At 46.5% G+C, this 23,357-nt stretch overlaps 2 long non-coding RNA genes across 2 annotated transcripts in view; one reads left to right on the plus strand and one right to left on the minus strand.

The window, feature by feature from the left end:
- The window catches only part of LOC135373698 (uncharacterized), a 71,410-nt gene that overhangs the window by 30,388 nt on the left and 17,665 nt on the right, over positions 1 to 23,357 (minus strand). The gene's annotated exons all lie outside the window — the stretch shown is intronic.
- LOC135373660 (uncharacterized) lies at positions 13,321 to 14,884 on the plus strand. The gene is made up of 3 exons (XR_010416537.1): positions 13,321 to 13,461; positions 14,045 to 14,097; positions 14,742 to 14,884. It is a non-coding gene; the product is annotated as an uncharacterized LOC135373660 (long non-coding RNA).

A 23,357-nucleotide genomic window follows, 5' to 3' on the forward strand; every position in this document is an offset into this window, starting at 1 on the left:
AAGCTGGTTACGGCGACGGAATGAGGACACAGGTGCGGAGCACAAAGGTGACCAGTGGACCCGTGAGAACGTGAAGACAGAGGTGGGGGGGGGGGGGGGGTCTCAGGAGAGAGTCAAACGAAGAAAATATAGAAAGACAAGTGGAGAGTTGCCTTACAGTTTGCGTGTGTGTGTGTTTATCATTATTTTATTTTATTCTAAGCGAGAAATGATATTTACGGGTTAAATAATTGTAGTGGGCCTACGTGGACGTTCAAACCGTGCCGCTTCAGAGCCTAGAATTTTGCGATTAAAAAGGATTCGCGATGTTCCTATCTTTCGTATCTTCTAGCAGCGATTACTAAGCAATTGTCCTACATTTCTCACTTACAGGAACTGGAACGTTCGAAGTGTTGTAGGAGATAGTGGATGTACCTCCCCTTCTGAAAGACATCCGCTGTTATGTGCACTAAAAGTTGCCACGCCTCAGTGATGTTTCTCGGCTATGTATCTAAGATATCACAGCACCACTTGCACCTTATCTGTGTGCCACATATTGTATCTACACATGAGGAATGTGTGTGAAAAACATACTGAAACATAGAATTGCACTGCTCCTTTGCTGCGCAAGCTAGTTCTGTCTGTTTTAGGAATTCTAATAATGCTAATTTTCATGAGAGGGTATGTACAGGAGCTTACTGGCGCTCTGCTCGATCTCTGTGGATGTGCGTGGATGTGTTCATGGGCTCCCAAACAGAAGGAAGAAACTACACAAGCTCACCACAAGAGTTACAGTGAATGAGTCACTATAAAATTGGCAATCAGGAAGGTATTAAATGCAAGTGGACAACAGAAGAGCTTCAGTGAACGTGTACAAGCAGTCTAATACCTAGGATTTTTAGTTTTTGGCATCTCCTTCACAATTAATCGGTGGCTTCTGTAGAAGCGTAGGGGATGGGGAAACAAACACACGATTTCTGTGCACACTGTAAATGGTACTCCAGGTCCCTTAGCCATTTGATCTACATGACGTGTTAGGGAAAATTAAAGGAGTTGGGACAATTTCATAGGTGTGGTTTGTTATATCATGGGTTGCCACATGCATTGTGCTTCATAGTACTGATCAATCTTTTGTTTTTTTATGTGTCATACTTCGCGAGATAAAAGCCCTTGAACAGATGTCCGACTAAAGCGCAGTGTCGAATACTTCAGAGCTACAGCCAATTCCACTGATAGCCCTAAGGGCTGCGACATCAGAGCGGTTGAGTTTCGCTATTCAATGTACCATTATCTACGCACTAATCCCACCTTGGTTGTAAAACACACATTAGTACAAAGAAGCCTTTATGTTCATTTCTATTCAATAAATATATATCCCCCCCTTTATGTTCATGTGACATGATGGTGTTGCAACCCTTTTCACGGGTGTGTGGGGAATGACCTCATTTTGCAATTAAGACTCACCACAGACCACCTGAACTGCCCCTGTAGTTTGCAGTGTACTTGTTTACCTGTTGCCAGGGATTATGGGAGAGTCAGGTAGTTTTATGATCTCTGTGTATTCAATAAAATTAAAATCTATTCAGTGTTACGTGTAAAATTACAGTATCTGGGGACTGTGTGGAGATGTGGATTGATACAAGAAGTAACTTGGCTCCTGAAACCAGCATAACCATAATGCCAAGTGTGATTACTGTTCAGGTAACGTCAAACGCCAACATTCGAGAGAAACGTATGTGCAAGTGCATGCAGCAGTGGTGAGTCGTAACGATCAGAGAGTGGAGTCTTCAATTAGGCAATAAATTGACTTACTTTATGAAAGATACCTAAAATGCGAATAAAAATGTATTTCGAATGTAGGCGTGGCACGGTTCGGTTCACGATACGTGATTTTCATTGTGTTCTTCGCCAGTTTGCCGCTGGCCAGAACGCGACAGCATAATTGCACGAATCGTAACCGCACACGTGGTATCAATAGCGTGTTTTGGCATTAGGCAGATCTCCTACCAATAAAAAAAAACGATGCAATCAAGAAGCCTACGTCGATCGAGCAGACGCTCCCTACCACCCTTGCCTCTCTACATTTCCGTATGCTCCGTAGAGAGGGAGGGATATCAAGAAGAACACTGATATCATTTACGTCAGGGTTATTCACCGCGTGACCAGCTGCCGTCATAAAATGGCGGCACCTATGTCTGTTTCGAAATGGTTAATTTACGATTATTTAAAATATGGGGTTGCTTTGAGGAAATGATGGCTGGTTTCAGACGCAGTTCGATATGGGCTTCCAGAATATCGTTACAGTTTCAAGAAGTCAAGGTATCCCTGGAGCTGACCTTTAAGTTGTATTTAGTCAGTCAGAATAACGCACGAGGTCATTGTGCCGATTAAAATTCAACGTATAACCTGCCCTCTAATGCTGGTGACGTCCAATGAACGCGGTTCTGAAATATCTGAGTATGTTTGCGCAGTGCTTGCAAAACGAAGTGCATATACTTCTTCGCTAGCCACTACAGCAACAGGTTTGTCGCACAGAGTGTTAGTGGCTTGCTTCAATTTAGGGCATCCAAATACACACTTTTTTGTAGCATGCTAACGTGCGATTTCGGCACACCCTAGAGCACGTAGCCACAAAATTTTGATAAAATGATTTAGTGCACTTAAACACTGTATACACACATGTAAAGGCTATCAGTGAACGCTTTACACAAAGAGTCACAAAAAGAATGAATACCGCAGTTGCAGAGAGCTAACCCGACAGACATGACGAACGATAACGGAAAAACGGGGCTGCATCGTACCTGTAATGCGCACACGCCTTGCACGGATTCCATAGGTTGATTCCAAGGTGTGCACACAAAACACCATCACTGATCACTGAAACGGCACAAAGACACTGTCACAGCATGGAGAATTGCAACGAAAATGTGAGTCCCACGCAGAGCGGAGCAAAATACGTCCACACGGCTCCGAGAAAGAGGGTGGAATAAGCAAGTAAGCGCCCAAGCACTGAGATGGTACTCGCAACGGCTTGGATGATTATCCAGGAGCCAAATACAATGTTGCAGGACGCGGAACGGGAAACATGCACCTAAATTGAACAGAATCGGGCGAAGTGGAATGGAGTTACGGCCCGCCGACAATGACGAGCGTCTCTTGAAAAGCCATCACCAGACGCTCTGGCGCCAGCACTCCTGGTACATAACCGGTTAACCAAACGGTCCGCGCTGAACCTTCCTCATACTGCACAAAATCCCGCAGTTCATACTGCTCATACGTTGCTCATTGCTTTTCTCATATTGCTTATATCTCCGCACAAGAGATGGGCAGTATTTAAATACATTGTAATTAACATACTATTTAAAATATAAATACACGTATTTATATTTTGTATTTAAATACAGACTAGACAAATGTATTTATAACTATATTTAAATACCAATTTTCGGGCATTTATTCTTGTAAATACTTTATAAATACTCCTAAATACATAATATACTGACTGGGATCACTCTGGCTTACGCTTCGCAAAATAAACTTCGAGAATACACTCCTCGAAATAAATCACGAAAAAATCCACGGTGTAAGATAAAGCCGTGAAAATCAACTTTTGCGATACAAACGCTTCAGGTTCAAACTTTCAAAATAAATCGTCTCTGATTGGTCGACATGCACGACAGCCTCAGAGCAGCGAAGGCTTTTGGTTCCCGCGTCTCAAAATTGTTCCCCGCGGGGTGAGGCTCTTTGCGGTGGGCTGGGAACGAGAGTACGGAGTCTGGACGAATTGTTTACTGTATTCTCCGCCGGCTATCAGGATTCTGTTGACACTGCAGTAAATGCTTTGTTCTGCTGCTCGCCTGTCAAATTTGAGTATGTCGAACTCTGAATTCGTGTCGTGTCACCAAATGAGTTCCCGGTGTTGGTTCCAGCTATGGTGGACACCTGCTGTATTATGAACGTTGTCGCGAACATCGCCATTCTCCTGCAGGGCTGCCTTGGTTGTGAAATCGTAGAGTTGAAAAGTAACAATCGACGAAAAATCGTGAAATCGGAACCTCCTTGTGTACTTTCCTACCTGTGTTTTTCCTTGTGAGCCTACGTTGTGATAAATGCAGGGAACAGGTAATGGACAGACTATCGAAATGCATTTCTGCAAATAAGCTGCATATTGCCACGAATCATCTTCGAGAAACTTCCAGGGCAGGCACAAACGGTACATCTCATCCCGGTGCATGCTGAAGAAGAAGGAAGAAGCTTCCAGACACATCGCCTGCTCTCTGGCAAACCCACGTGCTGTTTTTAGACTATTCGGCGCGACGCTTAGATGCGCGTGCGCTCCAAGCTGGAGCATTCATTTTTTGGACTCAGTTATGTTCAGAGAGCTATCACTCTTGTGCTTTTGCTACCAAGTAGTCTAATAAACATTTTGCTGTTTATTCGACGACTCGGCGGTCCATTTCGCTTCGTAACATTTGTGGTGGAGGTGCAGGGCATCCTCTGTTCAACGGCGTGGAAGACCAACTGCGACGAAGCAGAAGACAGCCTGGCCTGCGTGCAGAATTCGGCCCATTGGAACCCCCTAAACGCAAAACGAAGATGACTGCGGAGACCAGCACCCAAGTGGCGCAAGCTGTTGCAACGCCCATAGCCCCTGCACGGTCACCGAATACATTTAGCGGGGAGTCTTACGACGACGTAGACTACTGGGTCGACCACTACGAGCGGATCGCCAGGTTCAACAACTGGAGTGACGACCAGAAGCTCGTCAACGTCTACTTCTCCCTGGAAGGCACCGCGAAGACATGGTTCGAGAACCAGGAGATTCGTTCATGTCTTGGGACGTCTTCAAAAACAAACTTCGCGAGGCATTCGCTTTTGAACAACGAGCTGAAGGCGCTGAACATCTGCCCCAGAGACGGATCCAGCTGCCACACGAAGGCGTTGCTGGCTTCGTCGAAGATGTGTCGCGGCTGTTCCGGCGAGCTGACCCCAAAGCATCCGAGGAGAAGAAGTTTCAGCGACTCATGAGGAGTGTAAAAGCAATTTTTCACGCCCTGTCCCGGAATCCACCCGCCACGACCGACGCTTTTCTGGACGAAGCCGTCCGCATTGAGAGGGTAATGCTCTCTCGCGCTACCGTCGACCAACGACACCAGGGGTACGAGGCTCTTTCCACGACCTCTGGCCTCGACGTCGGATCGCTCAGACAGCTGATTCGAGAGGTGGTACGCGAAGAAGTACGAGCTCTCCTCTCTCCAGAGAAGGCCCCAGACCCTTTATCTTCCATCGGCGCGATCATCAAGGACGAGGTTCAGCTGGCAATCCAGACGTCGTCAATCGCTAACCCCGACGCCGAAGTACCTAGACCAACTTACGCCGCCGCTCTGAGGCATGTGCCACCTACTCGTCCGCCGTACTACGGAAACCGTTGGACGCCTCCTCGGCCTGTCCAACCTACTCCGAGCGTCCCGCCACGATCTCAGCCGTTTCGCAAAACGGACGTTTGGCGGACTCCCGACTTCAGGCCACTTTGCTACCACTGCGGAGAGGCCAACGACCTCTATTGCCGATGTCCCTACCGACGCCTTGGCCTTCCCGGATTTTCACTCGACGCCCCCCGCCCTCAGCGCGGTAGTCGCCCAGCCGCAATTGAAGACTATCTACGGCAGCAGAATGCTTCTGCTGGCTGACGACGTGACCTGACTCCGAGCGTCACCCACCGCAGCAGGTCGCCAGGAAGAGTACGTTCACCATCACCGGCAAGACGACCTGTGTGGCGCAGCCCTAACCGGGAAAACTGAAGACTGCAGCTCCGGGAGGTGAAGCTACAGACCGACGCCAAGTTACAGTTCCTTCAACTCGACGAACAGCAACGCAGCACCGCCACGACGGTCGAAAAATTACCAATAACTTGAAAATTAATCGATACCGGAGCCGACCACACTGTTATAAGTGGTACGTTGGCTAAGACCCAGTAAACCACCGATGTCCCATGGACGTCCTGAAAAGATTCCGAAGTCCTGGTCCGAAAGAAATGTCCCAATGATGTAAATAAGACGTCATTCGAAACGTCCTAGCGTTGTGTAGCCCGGATGTATTTTAATAATATCACTGGGACTTCGAAATGGCGTCCCGATACGATGTTGATTTAGAAGTAGAATACAAACATACTTTCGATGCTCATTATATTTTTGTATCCTTATGATAACGTTCAACAGCGTGCAGCAAGAAACCAAAACAGTGACACTAATTTTTATCCGTGTTACCGAAGTGGCAATACACAAAAATTATTCATCTGAATTTACAAAGAAACTCCCGACATGGTCTGAGCTTGGCAGATGTACCACAGTATCTAGCTTCTGTTTCCTTTTACTGTAGTGCTAATAAAGGTAGTTGGGAAGGCCGAGAAGACCTCGATATCTCTTGCAATATCTCCATGTAAAACGGAACACAGAAAACTACATCTCCAGATGTGCTTCCGGCGAGAAGACATAACATAATTGAATTGTCGCCACAATTCCAACGAGATCCAAGGACAAATCAGAGAGTCAATTCTTTCATTATGTAGCCGTCAGGTACAAGTTCCTCACTGACAGAATCAGGGTTTTTGAAGAGAAGCTACACCTTCGCGACATCATGTTCCACTATTTTGTGTGGCGAAGACCGTACCCACGGAATAAAGAATCAATTCAATGAATTGGCTTAATGGATATCAATGCTAAACGCTGATTTCCACTTGATTTAATGCAATCCAACATGTTTTGTACACACTGCACCAGTTCAAAGAATGCGAAACCAATTGAAGGAATTGGCCTAGAGTATCAATAAAACAACAACTTTATTTCTAAGGTTAATAATGGAGAGTTTCGTCGCTAGAGGGGATACCCGAGCCCACTGGCATAAGGGGCGATGAAATGTGCCCCTTCACCATAAGGATCGAAGTCCTGACGTGCCTAAAAAGACCAAAAAAGCTCTCATCGCAGAGTGTTGATGTGCTGGATTTCACCAGGGGCCAAGCAATTTTCATAGAGAGAAAGGGTGAAATTCGAACTGACTAAGGATCTCAGAGAGCGCGGTTCGGGAAGGTTGGTAGCATGGACAAATAAGAAGAATGTGCCCAGGTCCCCTACAGCACCGTAGTGGCATCATCGGTCAGTATAGATCAGATATGCATAGAGATTCCAACTGAGCACTGCACATGCCACTTGAGGTGGCGGTTGATACCGCGGCGCCTTTTAGCCATCCAGTGATGGTTTAAGCCCATCAGAGCGACATCATGTGTTTCACGATGGGTTCCCGTGTCTAATATCTTGGCCTGCAGCGGCAATATCGGGATGCTGTTTCTTGTGACGAATTTCCCTTCCATCCCCCTACGCGTGCACCTTGCGGCTTGTGAGAAATCATGGCGGTTGTCCAGATATTTGAAAATTCTAGGCAACCGACGGTGCTTCCGACACCTTCAAAGACTTGTAAATCCCGCCCGGATTGTCGGATCGAGACCAAAATCCTGGTCCGAACGGGCCTGGAATAGCTCTGTGATCGCACAAATCACACAGGAACTGATCTGTAGTGGTTTCGAACTCGTAGGCGGAGACGCGTTAGTAAAATTAGTTTTTCCGAACTTCAGTGCCCTTGTTGGAAAGAAGTTCGCCTCCGACAGGGTTCATACTTGGAGAACCCACTGTTCTCGATGCGGAGTACGTGATAAATTTCACCGCGTCTCTCTAAATTTAGCAGTTCTCGAGTTAGAGGATTCCGCGTTCACACGCCTCCCAATACTTGGGACCAGCTGCTTGCTCGCCCCCCCCCCCCAAATAAAAGCCTTCCCGTTGCTGCCACATGGTCATGTTTGCCTTTGTTATGAAGGTCTCAATGTGCTCTTTCCAAAAGCGTTTGTCCCGCAGGCGCAGTGTGATTATTACCCTTTTGATTCCTATTACTTTATGCTTTATCTTTCAGCTAAATGTACTCGTGACCCTACCAGCACTTTTCAAGGTGAAGATGCAGCATCGTCAGTGGCCCCGTTACTAATGTCTAATCTATGAATTTCAGATACTTTTGACGTATTCATTGCAGCGAACAACGCGGTTGGGACAGCACACTCACGACGTGGGAAGGTCACAGAAATGTTGAAAGACATCAGGTAAGTTACGCGAAAGTGCGTTTCAGAGCTCTCAGTGACTTGTGTTTACTGCGAAACAGGTGGGGCATACGCTTCACCCGTGCAACTTCGTCATGTGCTCCACGGCAGCACAAGCCTTTACGGCTGTGCCACTGAATGTAAAAAATGCTGAGTGATTTTAATAAAGAATTTGCAGGGAAGTACAATGTGCCGCACCTTGTTGACTCTTTTACAGATGTGTGGAAACGTCGTAGCCGATGAATGTGAATTATGGATCTCCAACAAGTGGCGTCATCCGCGTCCTTTTCAAGATTTTACCCGTTTTGAAGGTACATAGTGAATGTGCGAGGCATTCACGTTCCTACTACGTGGTTATCCATGCGTTTCCCGTCTTCGCAGGCAATAGGGCTATTGATAGGGAGAATGCTAGGCTACTGCCAGACTGCAACCATAGGCGCTGTGTCTAAAGGTACGCGTATACGCCGATGCGTACTTCACAGTGACATTTTGCTGTAGCAGTGTTTTTGAAATTACATTTCTTGCAGGTTAAGCTCACATGACGCGGTAGTGAAGGGAGTCCATGGCGAAAAGTGAATATAGCCGAAGCTGGATAGCGTTAATTTTTGCGCACGAAAGGCAAGCTGGACACATCGCAAATCTCCAGTTGTACGAAACACAGTGCAGCATGGTCGTCGGTTATGCCAGTGCTTCAACATATGTTTCAGCGTCGCACTTCGGACATTGCGGGCCTATACCTTTAAGTTTTTCCCCTTGTGGACCGATGCTGTGTGTGTTCATGGACATCATGTTTTCAAAGACATGTAATGCTCAATAATAATGCAAAAAAAAAATGCTGGTCATGTTACGCTGTGATATAATACCTGGTGAGGTAATACGATGCTATGACGCTCAGTTTCATACGAAATAAAGTGTTTGATCTAATGTTGCTTGTTTGTGCCACTCATACGCACTGTTGTGCGGTGTTGATGTAATGTTCAGAGAACGCCAGTAAGCCTGGCTAAGGTACGGGGAAAAGGTCCACTAGAGGTCCGTCAAAGGTCGTCATTGACGTACTATGGACTTCCGTGCGCGGATGTTATTTTGGCACTTCTGAGTACATCCCAAGTATGTCAAAATTATGTTTCAGGATGTCCTCAGGATGTCTTCATCGTCCCGAGGGTAACGTCATGTAGACGTCCTTGGGACATCGGTGATTTACAGGGGAATCTTCGCAAGGTGCAAACGAAGTGGGATGAGCCTGACATCGGGACTGCTGGTGGACACGTCGTAACACCGACTGGCCGATGCACGGCAGTCATACAACGTCATCATTACCAACGTCAGACATCCAGTACGTCGTCATCTTCGCCGTCCTGCCGAACTGCCCACGGGATGTAATACTCGGAATGGACTTTCTAGTCGAAAACGAAGCAGTCATCGACTTCACAAATGGAGCTGTATCTTTTAAAACGCCGGAAACTGCGGAATACAAGTGGTGGACACGAATAACCCCGGAGAAGCGCACAAACACGGACGTAACCGCCCTGACGAGTCAGCACGTCAACCTGCATTCCTTGTCCTCAGTCCTTGTGACCGCTACATGTGACAGAGCACCAACTGGCTGTTTGTTTCTTAAGGCAACACGCAACTCCTCCTCGAACGAGAAATTAGGATAGCAAGAGGAATTGTGCCCGTAAGAAACGGAATAGTCGAACTCCTGGTCACAAATTTTCGTCCGGAGCCATAACACCACGCAAACGGCACGAAGATAGCCGTCATCGTAGACCAGTACTCCACCACGGATGTTTGCCTGATCGACTGTGCTCGCATAGCGGTCACCGCGGAACACGAGGACGGACATTTCGACGTAAACCCTCAACTCAATACAGCTCAAAAGCAAACCCTACTCGAGAAGCTCAACGATTTCAGTGGCTGTTTCGCTGCATCGTCGGTAGTAAGACAAACGCCTATTGCGAAGCATCGCATCATCGTCGACGAACACGCATGTCCAATTCACCGCATGCCGTACCGGGTCTCCTGCAAAGAGCGAGAAACGATCCGAACGCAAGTAGAAGAGACGCTAAGAGATGACATTATCCAACCGTCGGCCAGTCCGTGGGCATCGCCGGTGGTACTAGTGAGGAAGAAGGACGGAACACTCAGGGTTCTGCGTCGACTACCAGAAACTCAATCAGATAACGAAAAAGGACGTCTTACCACGCATCATCTTCGAGAAACTTCCAGCGCAGGCACGAAACGGTACATCTCATCCCGGCGCATGCTGAAGACGAAGCAAGAAGCTTCCAGACACATCGCCTGCTCTCTGGGAAACGCACGTGCTGTTTCTAGACTTTTCGGCGCGACGCTTAAGCGCATGTGCGCTCCAAGCTGGAGCATTCATTCTTTGGACCCAGTTGTGTTCTGAGAGCTATCACTCTTGTGCTTTTGCTACCAAGTAGTCTAATAAACCGTTTGCTGTTTATTCGACGACTCGCCGGCCCATTTCGCTTCGTGACAATATGAATGTGAAGAAATTGTTTGTTTGTTTGCAAGAAAAAAAAACAATTTTCTCTCGGATGAATAACTTTAGTCAGCAGAGGTGCCTTAATTTTTTGTAATCAGCATACGGTAATCTCAAAGTGTAACGCAATAAGATTCTAATTACAGGAACATCCACACTGATTCGCGCACCTTCCTAGACAACGATTTGCCATGCAAAAGCTGCAAGAGATGTATCTAGACATAATACTTCAAGCACTTTGCTTTCACTGGTCTTTGAATACCCTGGAACCTAAGAATGCCATTTTCAATGTCTGAAAAACCATGAAATTTTCTCACAGAATTATTTTTATTTTTTTTATTCGCGTAGATATACAGTGCAAATTCTAGTTATCAGATATCGGAACTGAAGAAAACCAAGCACAATAAGTAACTGAAATCAGAAGTGTGAGAAACGAATGGCACCTTCTGTTGTATTTGCCTTCCTTTCTCTCCTATGATCTTAACATTTAGAAATCCCCAAGTACGTTTCTTAGGAGGTCACTCTTTATGCAAGCACCCACGCCAAGAAGAGGTCTAAAATTTACGGTACCACCCAAGCAGCACAAAGGACTGGGATTCGGCTGGGAACGTAACGGGGATGATGGGTTCGAGGTGGCCGATATCGCCGTCACGAGCCCGACTGCTACCCGACTATGTGAGGGGGAAGAATTGAGGGAGAGGGAAACTACATCAAATTATTTCCCGATAGATCCCCGTTCGTTTCCCGTTCAGAATTCTTTCCCGATAGATTCCCGTCTGCGTCCCGGCCAGGATTCTTTCCCGATGGATCCCCGTTAACGTCCCGATCTGCTCTGGTGTACTGGCTAAGTATTTCTTCCCGCTCGTCTCCCGATGTTTATGCAGATTCGGTAACACGTGATCGGATGGTACAGCTTGAGACAAAGTTTCTGAAACACGGGTATTCTGTATTGCACTTCTCCCAGCCACCTTTGGGGAATGCTTGTTGAACAGAATCCTTGGGAAAAATCTGCTCAAGGATTCTGTTCAACAAGTGTTCCCCTTAGGCCGCAGGAGAGGCGTGGAGAAGTGAAATACAAAACACCCGTGTTTCAGAAACTTTTGTCCCAAGCTGTACCAGACAGTGAAGCATCCCTTCAGGAAGGAATTTGGCTGTCTGGTATGAGGTAACTCTTTCCAACATTGGGCTGCAGTTCACTTCATGTGTTGTGTTGTGTTGTATGACAGAAAACATGCACACGCAGCACCCTGAACAGAAGTATTAATGGAGCCTCACTGCAGAGCAGGCAAGTGCAAGATACTCGGGAAGAATCGGCCACGCCCGAACGAAACGACCAAATCCCCCGAAACGAAAAACTCACGTGAAACGAAAAACTCACGTGAAACGAAAGGAAGAGAGCTTTAGCAAGTCTAACTGATCGGACGAAAACCGCTGCACCGAAACCCGCAAAGACTACGCTGGAGTTCCCTGCATTTGGGCTACCGCGACTGCCATCGCCATCATCTTTGTTTTGGTTGTCATTGCTGGGTGCAAATCGTCGGCGTTTGTGTTGTTAATGTTTCTGTGCTACAAGTTTTGCAAAGTTTGGTTCGGAGGGAGTATGGAACGCCGTTTTGTGGTCAACGTGGCCAGAGTGCCTCAAAAGTACTCCTGCCGTATTCTGGTCACTGTTATATGTGTGATGCCCTGACACCATCAGCAGCTTTTAAGTAGATTCATGGCACATGAGGAACCTGTGATGTACACCATCGCACACAGTCAAGAAAAATGTAGCATTTAACCTTGCTTTCCTTCATTATAACAAAAAAAAAAAGAAAGAAAGAAAGAACACTAGAGAAAGGGTCGGCAAAACAATGAGTGTTTTGTTGTTGTTGTTTTCGATTCTATCGATCTCTCACTGTCAGATTGCACTGCCGATCTGTTCACAATCATAACTAACTACCTTAGCTTTGGCCAATCTCATGTTGCAATTTTGCTTCAAACACAACATTCAGTGATTCTTATGAAAACAGCAGCATTTCTCAAAAGATCCTGCAACGGCCACAATCTCAAGAGGTAGTACGATTCTACCCGTCGTCATATTTCGTCCGCCAAGCCATTGCGCGGAGATGTTGGCTCCATGCCCATTTCAACACAGGCTCACCCGCACTCGCCCGCGCCCCGCGCTCGCGCGTCGTCGCTTGTCTTCAATGCCACCAGCCAGCGCTGCCTGTCGCGCATGCGCTGTTCTTGTTGGGTTTGCTTTGGCTGCTGTAACGGTCGTTTCTCGTCGCCGCGTGTAGTTCGCGTAATTGCGAGCGTTCCACCAAGTCTAAAGCGTTTTAGAGGCTTTGTATTGTTGTTCTCACCTGATGCTGTCGTTCTTGCAACCCGTCTGATATTGCAACTGTCTGTGTGCAAGCGTTTCTTCTAACCGCGACCCAGACAACCACGACAAAATTTATATGTCCAAACAATATCCAGAGATTGCCGAAGCCGGCATTCCATGTGAAGGCCCGCAAAGATATATCCAAAGAATGTTCGGAGATTGCCGAAGACGGCATTTCCGGTAGCATCCACAAAGATATGTCCAAAAAATGCACCGAGAACGCCGCGGTCGGGCCTTTCATTCCTGTGGGGGAAGGAAATGTCGAGGGGCAAGTGGTGGGGTTCGCGCTGGCGGTAGTCACATGACAATTTTCGAGCCGGAAGACGAACGGCGGTTGCCTGTTCGGCGACGAAGCCAAGTCAAGACGCAGTTCAGTCAGTTGAAAGCTGGTTGATGTGAAACGCGGGAGTGGACGCGGCTGTTGGACTGCTTTATTACGACGCAAAGGCAGAGGTTTCGTCTTTCGTGAAAGTAAGTATTCCATACTATATCGTATACATGACGCACAGATACAGAGCCTTAGAAAGCAAATGCAGTGTTTGTTTACATAAAGCCGTAACCACATTGTTCAGAGTGTCAATTTTCAAACAATCTTCTGCCGCTATAGGAATGCTAGCGAAGAAATACTGTGTCCTTATAAGGTAGAGTCAGTGCGGGTTTACTGCTGGGTAATAACGTAGTAACTAACACAGTGATATTGCGTTCCGCAATTCAAGGCAATGGGTGTGAATTGGAGACGCACTATGAACGCAAACGCGGTTTCGTCTAGAGGTACACACGACGCTTGCTGTTGTGTTGTTTGTGTGGCTACAACAGCAAATTAATTCTCAAATATACATCTCTTGTAGGCGTTTCTGGGTGCGGTCCTTTATGCGATTGAATGCGATAGGTGTGAAATGGAGACGCACTATGAACGCACACACTATATATGCATATAGTGTGTGCCCACCCCACAAGCGCTGTTTCGTTTTCAGATCTCCAGTACACACTGACGCTTGTTGTGGCTTGTCTGGCTACAACAGGAAGTTAATTCTCAAATATACCTCCCTTGTAGGCGTTTCTGGGTGCGGTCCTTACTGGAACAAGTGACGGCTGGCGTTAATAAGCGTAAGCATTGCCGTCTGTGCTTCCCAAATGAACTTTTTCACAAATACCGAAATGCTTCATAGTTAGATATGCTCTTATATCGACTGTGCAGCCTCATTCGTTACGGCGTCTCTTGCTGACCTCCTATGAAGCCAGTAGTGGTGGCATTGCATTGTCAGTAATATTTCTTACTGTTTTATTGTTATTGTTTGTTGGTATCATTTTCGCTTTAAGAACTTCCTGCTCCTTTCCGTCAGGATGTTTGAAAGCTAAGCAATAGCACGATTGTGCTAAATATTCAAAGTAGGTTGCATTCTCTTTTACACAATAATATCGAATCTGTATGAAACAGGTACGAAAACTGCACAGGCATGGTTTTTGTAGTCGGTCTGTATAACAGTTTCGAGTACGGGCGCGAATTATTGCGTCACAGCGTATGATCGTTCTAGGCAGTTCTCCCTGCACTCAACACAGGTTGTTTTGCCTTTAGGTTTGCCTCAGTTTGACGTAATTTGGCAGGTGCCGTATTTCATGTGTGAAGAAACTACAAGAAATGGTACCTGTGCAGCTTTCAGCACCTATGTGTTTAAAAATCGGATAAAAACGACAACCATGTATACGTATGTACAGACATGCTTTTTTCTCTCTCTCTTTTCATATCTCAGATGCGGTGAGGGAAACAGAAGGCTCCGAGAAGTAAACGCTTTCGAGGTAGAGAGTGTCATCCAGTCATACCTCCGGCACGCAAACTGAGTGTAATTGAAAGTTGGACGTAGTAAATAAAATTTGCCAGAGCACTACACACTGACTCGATTCGGCTGGCACTTTTTTATTACACTCATCATTTGTCCTCATGTGTGTGCAAGTCTGCGTGGCGATCGAGAAATGCAGCGAAATGTACGAAACGCCTGGGACTTGTGCACCGAGCACTGTCTGGTGGTGCGGACACATCAAATAACGGTAGGTACATTAAGGGCCATTAACATCCACGTGACACATTCGTGGGATATTGCTGGGAATGTCCAAAGGGCTACCACTGGGACATGCATATGCCAACCCACGGACATTTCTGGAATGCAGGGGGGATATTGAATATCCATAGAGGAATATCCCTGGGCCGTTTGTGGGATGACGTTTTGTTGTCTGGGGAGCAGACCAGTCGGTCTCGTTCGACATGTCAAAGAGTGAAGACGCTGCCTTGCATGTGAAGCCAAATCGTTCTTCGTCTTCAAGATCCTTGCCGTTTCAGGTGTGTAATTAATATAACTGTGAAGTAATATGTTCGACTGCGACATGCATTCTCATTGTCCCTTTTACTCTATTTGCAGGGATATGCACAACGACAGGGAGATAGAACGCCAAGTGAAGTCCACTGTATGCTTTGTGCAGACGGTATGTCATATGTCTCTACACTGCTCTACATATAGGTGTCCTGCCATCGTATTTTCTGGAACGATATTTCTTGCAGGTTCAGAGTGTATGACTCAGCGGCCTCCAGCAAGAGAAACTCAAGCACCGTGTTCAAATGCGGTGGAGACTCTTGCTCGACATGACAACGCTTAGAAGTGCTTTTTCGGAAGAAGGACAAGTTGGACCGGAAATGAGGACCTAGGTGTGCTCTTTTGCGTTGTTGTTCACTGTTCGATCATTACCAATTTTTGTGCCCCCGTGAGTTCAACGCTCAGGTATGTTGATGATAAATGGATATGTGTTAAAAGGTACGTACTCCGGAGTGGTGAATTGTTGTGGCGAAGTGATTTGTTGCTGCTATCTCCTGTTTCGTGAGGGTTCTTGTCGGTACTCATATACCGCAGGCATGAGGGGCTTTCTTTGCCGAACATTTCAGTAAACCAAGACTGCAGCATTTTCAAGATTGCCATAACCAGCATCAATGTTGCTCTCATGTCAACATCAGCATCAAGACAGCTCTGATGTTAGCATCAGCCAGGGCAGCTCTGATCTTAACATCATCATCAGAGCAGCTGTGATGTTAACATCAGATCTGATGTGATTTGGGACACTGTCTTGATGCTAACATCAGCTGGTGTTAACATCAGCATCAGAGCAGCTCTGATGTTAACATCAGCTGGTGTTAGCATCAAGACAGTGTCCCAAATCACATCAGACCTGATGTCGCTTTTTTTTTTCAATAGGGATGCTTATCCTTGACCATGTTTTTTTTTTTTTTTTGCTTATTGACGTTTTTGTGAAGGAACGCTGGATATGTGCACACCATTGACTGTCAGCTCTAGTCCCGGTCAGCTGTCATTTTTTACAGTTTTCGTTGTAGTAATTGCTAGTCATTTGCACCAAAGGCGCTGGATGTGAACTATTTTCTCTTTCCTGGACTTGCATTTCTCCCAGTCGTTGGCTTTGTCATTTTTTCATAATTAAAATTTTCTCTTGGTAACTTTTGAGTTTCATAATCCCTACGCTGTGCATTTTACCATTTTTGATAAAGCTCATTCCACATACCGTGCACAGACTATTTTGTGCTGACGTGCAGCAATTGTTCCGTTACGTCTAATGTTACATGCCATTCATTTTTGTGTCTGGGCAGTACTGAAGCGTGAGCAGATAGGCAGACTGCCTATTACTGCATAACTTTGTTTTCTTTGAGCCACCACCACTTGTGCAGGCAGACCGCCTCTTGCTGTATACTGTTACTTTCTTTTGAGACACCGTTGACGTGCTAGTGGTTACGCAGGCAGGCAGCACATTACTGTATACCATTTCCCCCCATGCAGCAAATTTACCTTTACGTCTAATATTAATGCTACAAGCCGTTCATTTCTTCCTGGGCCACTACCGAAGTGCAAGTGGTTAGGCAGACTGCCTACTACTGCATACCTTTTTTGTTTCATTTGAGAGACTACCTCTTACTGTGTACGTTCCCCCCCGTTTTGAGACAGCATTGAAGGGCCAGTGGTTACGCAGGCAGGCTGGATATTACGGTAGACCATTTCCACCCTTTTCTTTTCTGGCTACATTGCCAATGACAGTAGTTAGGCGGACAGGCTGCATATTTCTGTATACCCCTCTTTTTTGTTTTTCATTTCAGACACAATTGGCATGCATTGGGTGATGCAGGCAGACTGCTTAGTATGCACCACTCGTCGTTTAGTCTATTGAGGTGCTACAAGTGTTGTGTCAGTCTATTTCCTCTCCGAAAATAAAATGTTGGGCTCTACACACACTGTTTACACTCGAAATTATTGTAATTATTAAAAATAAGCATATTAATGCTAAAATATGCATGGGGGGTAAATATGGATGGGGGGAGCCCCTGCCAGCATTATCGGGGATCCGTCGGGGACCTGCTGGGACCGAATACTTGCTGCCGATGTCGGTCCTTAATCATCCCGGTGTTGCAAACTGGAGGAAGGACCGGTATCGGCTGGTGGCATGCCCCCGACTTTGTAGGATTCTTTCCCGATGCTGGACCGGCTTCGCCCCGGTCCTTTGTGCTGCTTGGGCAGCTACTCCATTGTATGGCACCCTTGCACCTATTTTTACAGCTTATAAATATTGTCACTAAATATGTCACTGAAATATGAAATCACTATAAAACTTGCATCCTGCGCAACATTACATTAAATGAGGCGCTTGCAGTTCTGCAGCGTTGCTTCTTCCTGACTTTCAAGTGAAAAGGCAAAAAGAACGCTCCGAGACTTACTCTCACACAACCATTATTTCGGGGCCATGTCTTCGAACTAAAAGGTCACGATCATACTTTTGAAAACTATAGCGGCACATAGGGAAACCGACGTTGCATTTGCACCGACCTTCTATTTCCAATAATTAAACGAGACCTAATTAGTACATCCACTTCGGATGTATGTTGTCATCCTTTATAACTGCAAAAATATGATTTCTCCAAGAATAAAAAAATCAGTCCATGGACACGCTATATGCACCGCACGTACTAGAAAGTAATCAGTGGTTGCTGAAATTGTACTGGTATTTGTGTTTTAGGTGATGTATGGCCCACCTTTTTGTTTTTGACCAGCTATGCCAGTATGAGAGCTCCTACGCCAGACTAGCTAATTCCTCCTCTTTGTCCTCCATGCGGTCACATATATGTTACACTGCAAGGAAGCTAGCTGGTACTAACAGATCCAAACAGGTGAATTAACATGAACACAATCACATAGCAGAGTGAATAACAACCACCTTTATTGACCTAGTTTCATAGGTCGGCGAATTCACTCATGATGTCCATCACCGACATCATTCACCATCACATCACTCAGAATGATGTGATGTTGAGTGATGGGCAATGATGTTATGTGATGTTGAGTGAAGTTGAATGATGGGCAATGATGTTATGTGATGTTGAGTTTGATGTTGAATGATGGGCAATGATGTGATGTGATGTTGAGTTTGATGTTAAATGATGGGCGATGATGTGATGTGATGTTGAGTTTGATGTTGAATGATGGGCGATGATGTGATGTGATGTTGAGTTTGATGTTGAATGATGGGCAATGATGTGATGTGATGTTGAGTTTGATGTTGAATGATGGGCAATGATGTGATGTGAATTTGAATTTTATGTTGAATTATGAGCAATGATGTGATGGTGACAGTAATGTTGAGTGACTGGCAATGATTTGATGCTGAGTTTGATGTTGACTTATGTGCGAAGATGAGATATTGAAGGCCCTGCGATGGGTTTTTCAAGTTGAAATCTGCGGTTTAGGGTGTAGGGTTGACATTAGTCGTGGGCGGTTGGATGGGTGCATACAACTGCCCATCGAAGCAAGCAGTGCAAGTATGCATGACTAGACATGAATTTGGTACCCCATTTTCAGCGTACCTGTTCTCGTGCCCTGTGATAATCTGAGCTTAACGGAAGTGGCGGGAAGGTTTCAGTTGTATGTTTGACCTTGCTGCTGGTGGGTGGGAGGCAGGGGGAGTTTGCAGTTCACCGTTATGTTCAGGCTTTGGAGTCGGGGTCTCGGTCGTTTGGGCGGAGCTGCACTTGGATGAATAACAAAGAGCAGGGGAGGTGGGCTGACCTTGGCGTGCTCGCGCTCTTAGTTTTGCGTCGCCTCAGAGCAGGTGTGGTGTTGTGGGGATGGCTCCAGCATTAAGAGCGGCCGGCTGTTATATCTGATGTGTCATATGTGGGAGGGGAAGGGCTTGCCGTTCAGCGTTGTATTTAGAGTTGGGGACTTTGTGGTGCTGCACTTGGATGTCATCCGTAAGGGACAGAAAATGATGGTTGACATTGGCGTTCTCGCGTTGTTTGGTTTGCATCGCTTCAGAGCAGGTGTGTTGTGGAGGTTGGTTCCAGAGCATAAAGAAGCGGCGCGTTCGGGCTTATAAATCGGTTATGAAAACCAGTCTCTTGACACTCCTTCCTTTTCCTTTTATTACTGCTGGCAATGAAACATTCCTGGTGTCTGGGCGAATGAGCGGGTACAAGGAAAAATGGGACGGGTATTGTGCAGTATGAACTCTGGGAAAATCACTGTCACGTGAACAAAATGACAGCATCAATTGTCCGACATCGTTTTGGGCGACCAGAGCATACCACGCTTCCGTCTTATGATTTTTTTTGCAATTTTTTGCAAAGGCAGAATGCAACCATCAATGAAAAATTGTCCAGGGGAATGTGACATGAAACTGAGTTGCACAATTTTGGCGCGTACTCTGCACACGTACAGCCGACAACCCAGTATATTATGCTAAACAGCTTCGGGACGCAGCCCCAATGTTTCATTGCACACAATTTTGTTTTTCGTTTCGTTATCCGAACTTGTCTTTTGTTTCTGAGTACGATGGTCAAAATAGTTTTCTGTCAGGAACAGCCTAACAGGATTAGTACAGAATAGGAAACAAAGTGACGACTGTGATGGTCTGCAGGTATGGTCGGTGACTGAATTCGACACGTCAATGAAGTCACTTGAAGAGAGACTACTGACATAAAAGAAAATACCTGTGGAACGATTCGGCCTCACAGTGTGCTCTCACGCCTGGACATTTATATACTTCGTGGCAATGAAATCGGTATATAGACACTTCGAACTGCCGAAACCGTTGTCCGGCCTGACCTTTCGAGCGCCGTCGAGTTTTTGATACACTCCGGTTCTGGAATAGGATCACAGATCACTACGACGATCCCAAAGGAACTGCGCATGGGTTCGCGCGTTTCTTCCAGGTTTAGCATAGAGCGTGACTCACACGATATTCACGTTGTTCGGCCCACGTCGTATGGACGATATCAAACCAAACCAACCGTGCTTCAAGCCGAGAAAGCCCTTTGGTAGCAGGGCTCAGAGGGAAAGCAGGCCCGCGTACCGCCGAACTAGCGGATGCATGAAACATGCCGCCAAAGAGGGTTCGCGCCGGTTGAAGCCGACTGTGAGCGGTTGAATGCAGAACCCAGTGCAGTGCTGCGTGGATGGGAAGCGGAGTGTAGGCCGTTTCCGCAATCACGGCTGCCCATGGGCGTTCCCATGATTTTTTTCCAGGGGGAGGGGGAAAGTGTCAGGGGAGGCAAGCGTGCTATCGCCTACCACCTCTTTTTCTGGAGACGGACGTTGCGGACTGTGCGGGTGCCCAGAGGTTCTTATTGTGATATCTGAAAATAATCATTACGACTTATGTCTAAAGTAGAAAGTAAAAAATGGGCACGTATGTGCACTGGTGCGACCAGTTGTTCCAGGACGCTTGACGTGTGAAAGCAATAAATGATTTAGAAGGTTATTTCAGCACGTGTGTCCTTGAGGTAGTTCGCCAGTGCACACAGCGCAGCGAAAATCCACAAGACAAGGCCTATTCCATTACCTGTTGCAAAAGGATGCCACCCTGTTCACACATTCAGCTGGGAGATCCAGTGATACATGAACAGCGACCCATCGAAAATCAAAAAAGGAGTGATCATAAATATGCACTGAAAACTCCGCAGAAGTATGCATGCAACTATGCACCTCAAAATATGCATTAAAAATTGTTAATGTAAGTATTGTTTTTCGTCGTTTTTGGTGTGAAGGTATACAACAAAGAAGGCATGCACCACAGACATCGTCTGCTTTTTGCACCGTACCACAGTGCATATTGCATAATAATGTAATTGGGAGTAAATTTACGCGCATCGTAAGTTAGCCCATTTGTGTGAAGAGATGCTGCACGTACAGCATGGTAGGGCTACTGATAATTTCGACCACCCGGGCTACTTTAGACGTGCCAAAGCAATCTCTAACACACCGGTGCTGAAGCAATGTTTATCTCTCCCACATTGCTACCATTCTCGGCCAGGATTGAACCCACGATCATGAGCTCAGCAAGTGAACACGTTACCAACAGAGCAACTGAGGCCGGCAGTGCAGATTGAAATGCGAATGCGGTAATTTTCCTAACTGTATACAGAAAGCGAAGAAGCAGAGTACGGCCCACCAGACTCAGACGCCATGCTGCTTACACCAGTGCATCTAGAAATACAGCAAGACATACACACACGCACACGCACGCACACACATCCACACACACGCGCGCGCGCACACACAAGAAAGCAATTGGAGCAGATGGCAATATCCCAAAATACGCGCTGTGCGAGTATTTTCTGTATATGCCGTAACGTACGAAACATTGATTTATACGCACTATAGAATCCATTAATCGGCTCCGAACCATGACCAAACGTGCTTCTATCGTAGATATACGACACTATATCGAGAGAGAGAAAGCGAGAAAACAAAGATGCATTTGCCTGAAAATCCGCCGTTTTACAGCTAGATATTTGCAATGCACCCCCAGTTGAAACAGCCCAGTTTAAAAGTCCCAGTTGAAACAGCAGCACGACGAAACCTCTCGACTGGGGAAAAAAAACGAAATCTCAACGCACGCAGAAAACAGGGGCGAAGTCATGATACTCCCCTGCACCCTCTATTGGCACATACCTCCTTCCCATCATGGGATCCCGGTCATTCCCCGATGCAGCGTAACCGACTACCGAACACCGACGAGCAGTTTCATCACCCCTCCCGCCTCTCTCCACACAACCGCCCACCTTCCACATACGTAGCAGAAGAAGGAAATATGCCAGCTTTATGAACAGCCGTGCAGCGCCAAGAAAGTTGATACCATAAAGCCACCGGATGCCAAGGCCAAGACCTGCCATGCCTTTTCTAGTGTAACAATATCAGCAGTCGATCGGCGCGTTGCGCAACAACCCGCAAACTAGGAGGACAGCGGCATACCAGGTGCCACGCCACTCTCGCCAATCCTCACCCTACGCACCTGGTATTTGCATTCACGCTTTCAGTACAACCCTATCGCCACCCCGTCCCGTCAAGGCTCGCTCCGGGAAGTGGGCGGGCGCCCCGCCAAGCCCCGCCCACCATTGCGACAGCACAAACACAACACCCGTTTAATTTACGAACGTCACTGTAAACGGCCGCCACCCAAAAGATGACATCTGCCCAGGAACCGGGACGCACGGTCACCGAAGCCCCGAAGCCAAGTCGTCGCCCAAGCGCAAGCATGCGAAGTATACAAGGCCCTCAGTCTCATAACCGGTCCCTGCAGTTCAGATTCAAAGTCCATCATACACAACGAACGAGTTCTGAAGTTGAATTCTGACCTATGATATGATGGGCTATGATGTCAAGTGATAAGTAATGATGTGATGGGCTGTGATGTTGAATGATTGGTAATGATGTAATGGGCTGTGATGTTGAATGATGGGTAATGATGTGATGAGTTGTGATGTTGATGTTGAATGATGGGTAATGATGTGATGAGTTGTGATGTTGATGTTGAATGATGGGTAATGATGTGATGAGCTGTGATGTTGATGTTGAATGATGGGTTATGATGTGATGAGCTGTGATGGTGATGTTGAGTGATGGGTTATGATGTGATGGGCTGTGATGGTGATGTCGAATGATGGGTTATGATGTGATGGGCTGTGATGATGATGTGATGTTATGGGCTGTGGGCTAGGCCGGACATGACGTGATGTTGAATGAATATTTCGAAAAATGCCGACCTATGCCTAGTTTGCTTGGTCGATGGCAACTCAAGGTGGCATATTTCTTTCCTCTGATTTTTTTATTGGTTTGTTCCAGCTAAAAACAGAAGCCATACACTGAGCAGCAGGGCATAATAAAACCCTCCATAAGCATCACGTTGCCTCTTTGGCTTTGGCAAGCATGGCTTTGCCTCCACAAGCATGACTTCGACATAATTACTTTGTGCCGTGATAAAGGATAGCATGACTGTGTTGGCAGTACCATGTAAAACGCTGCCACTTATAGGGCTAGATTGCAGCC

The sequence above is a fragment of the Ornithodoros turicata genome, unplaced genomic scaffold, assembly GCF_037126465.1.
Source record: "Ornithodoros turicata isolate Travis unplaced genomic scaffold, ASM3712646v1 Chromosome29, whole genome shotgun sequence".
Lineage (NCBI taxonomy): Eukaryota > Metazoa > Arthropoda > Arachnida > Ixodida > Argasidae > Ornithodoros > Ornithodoros turicata.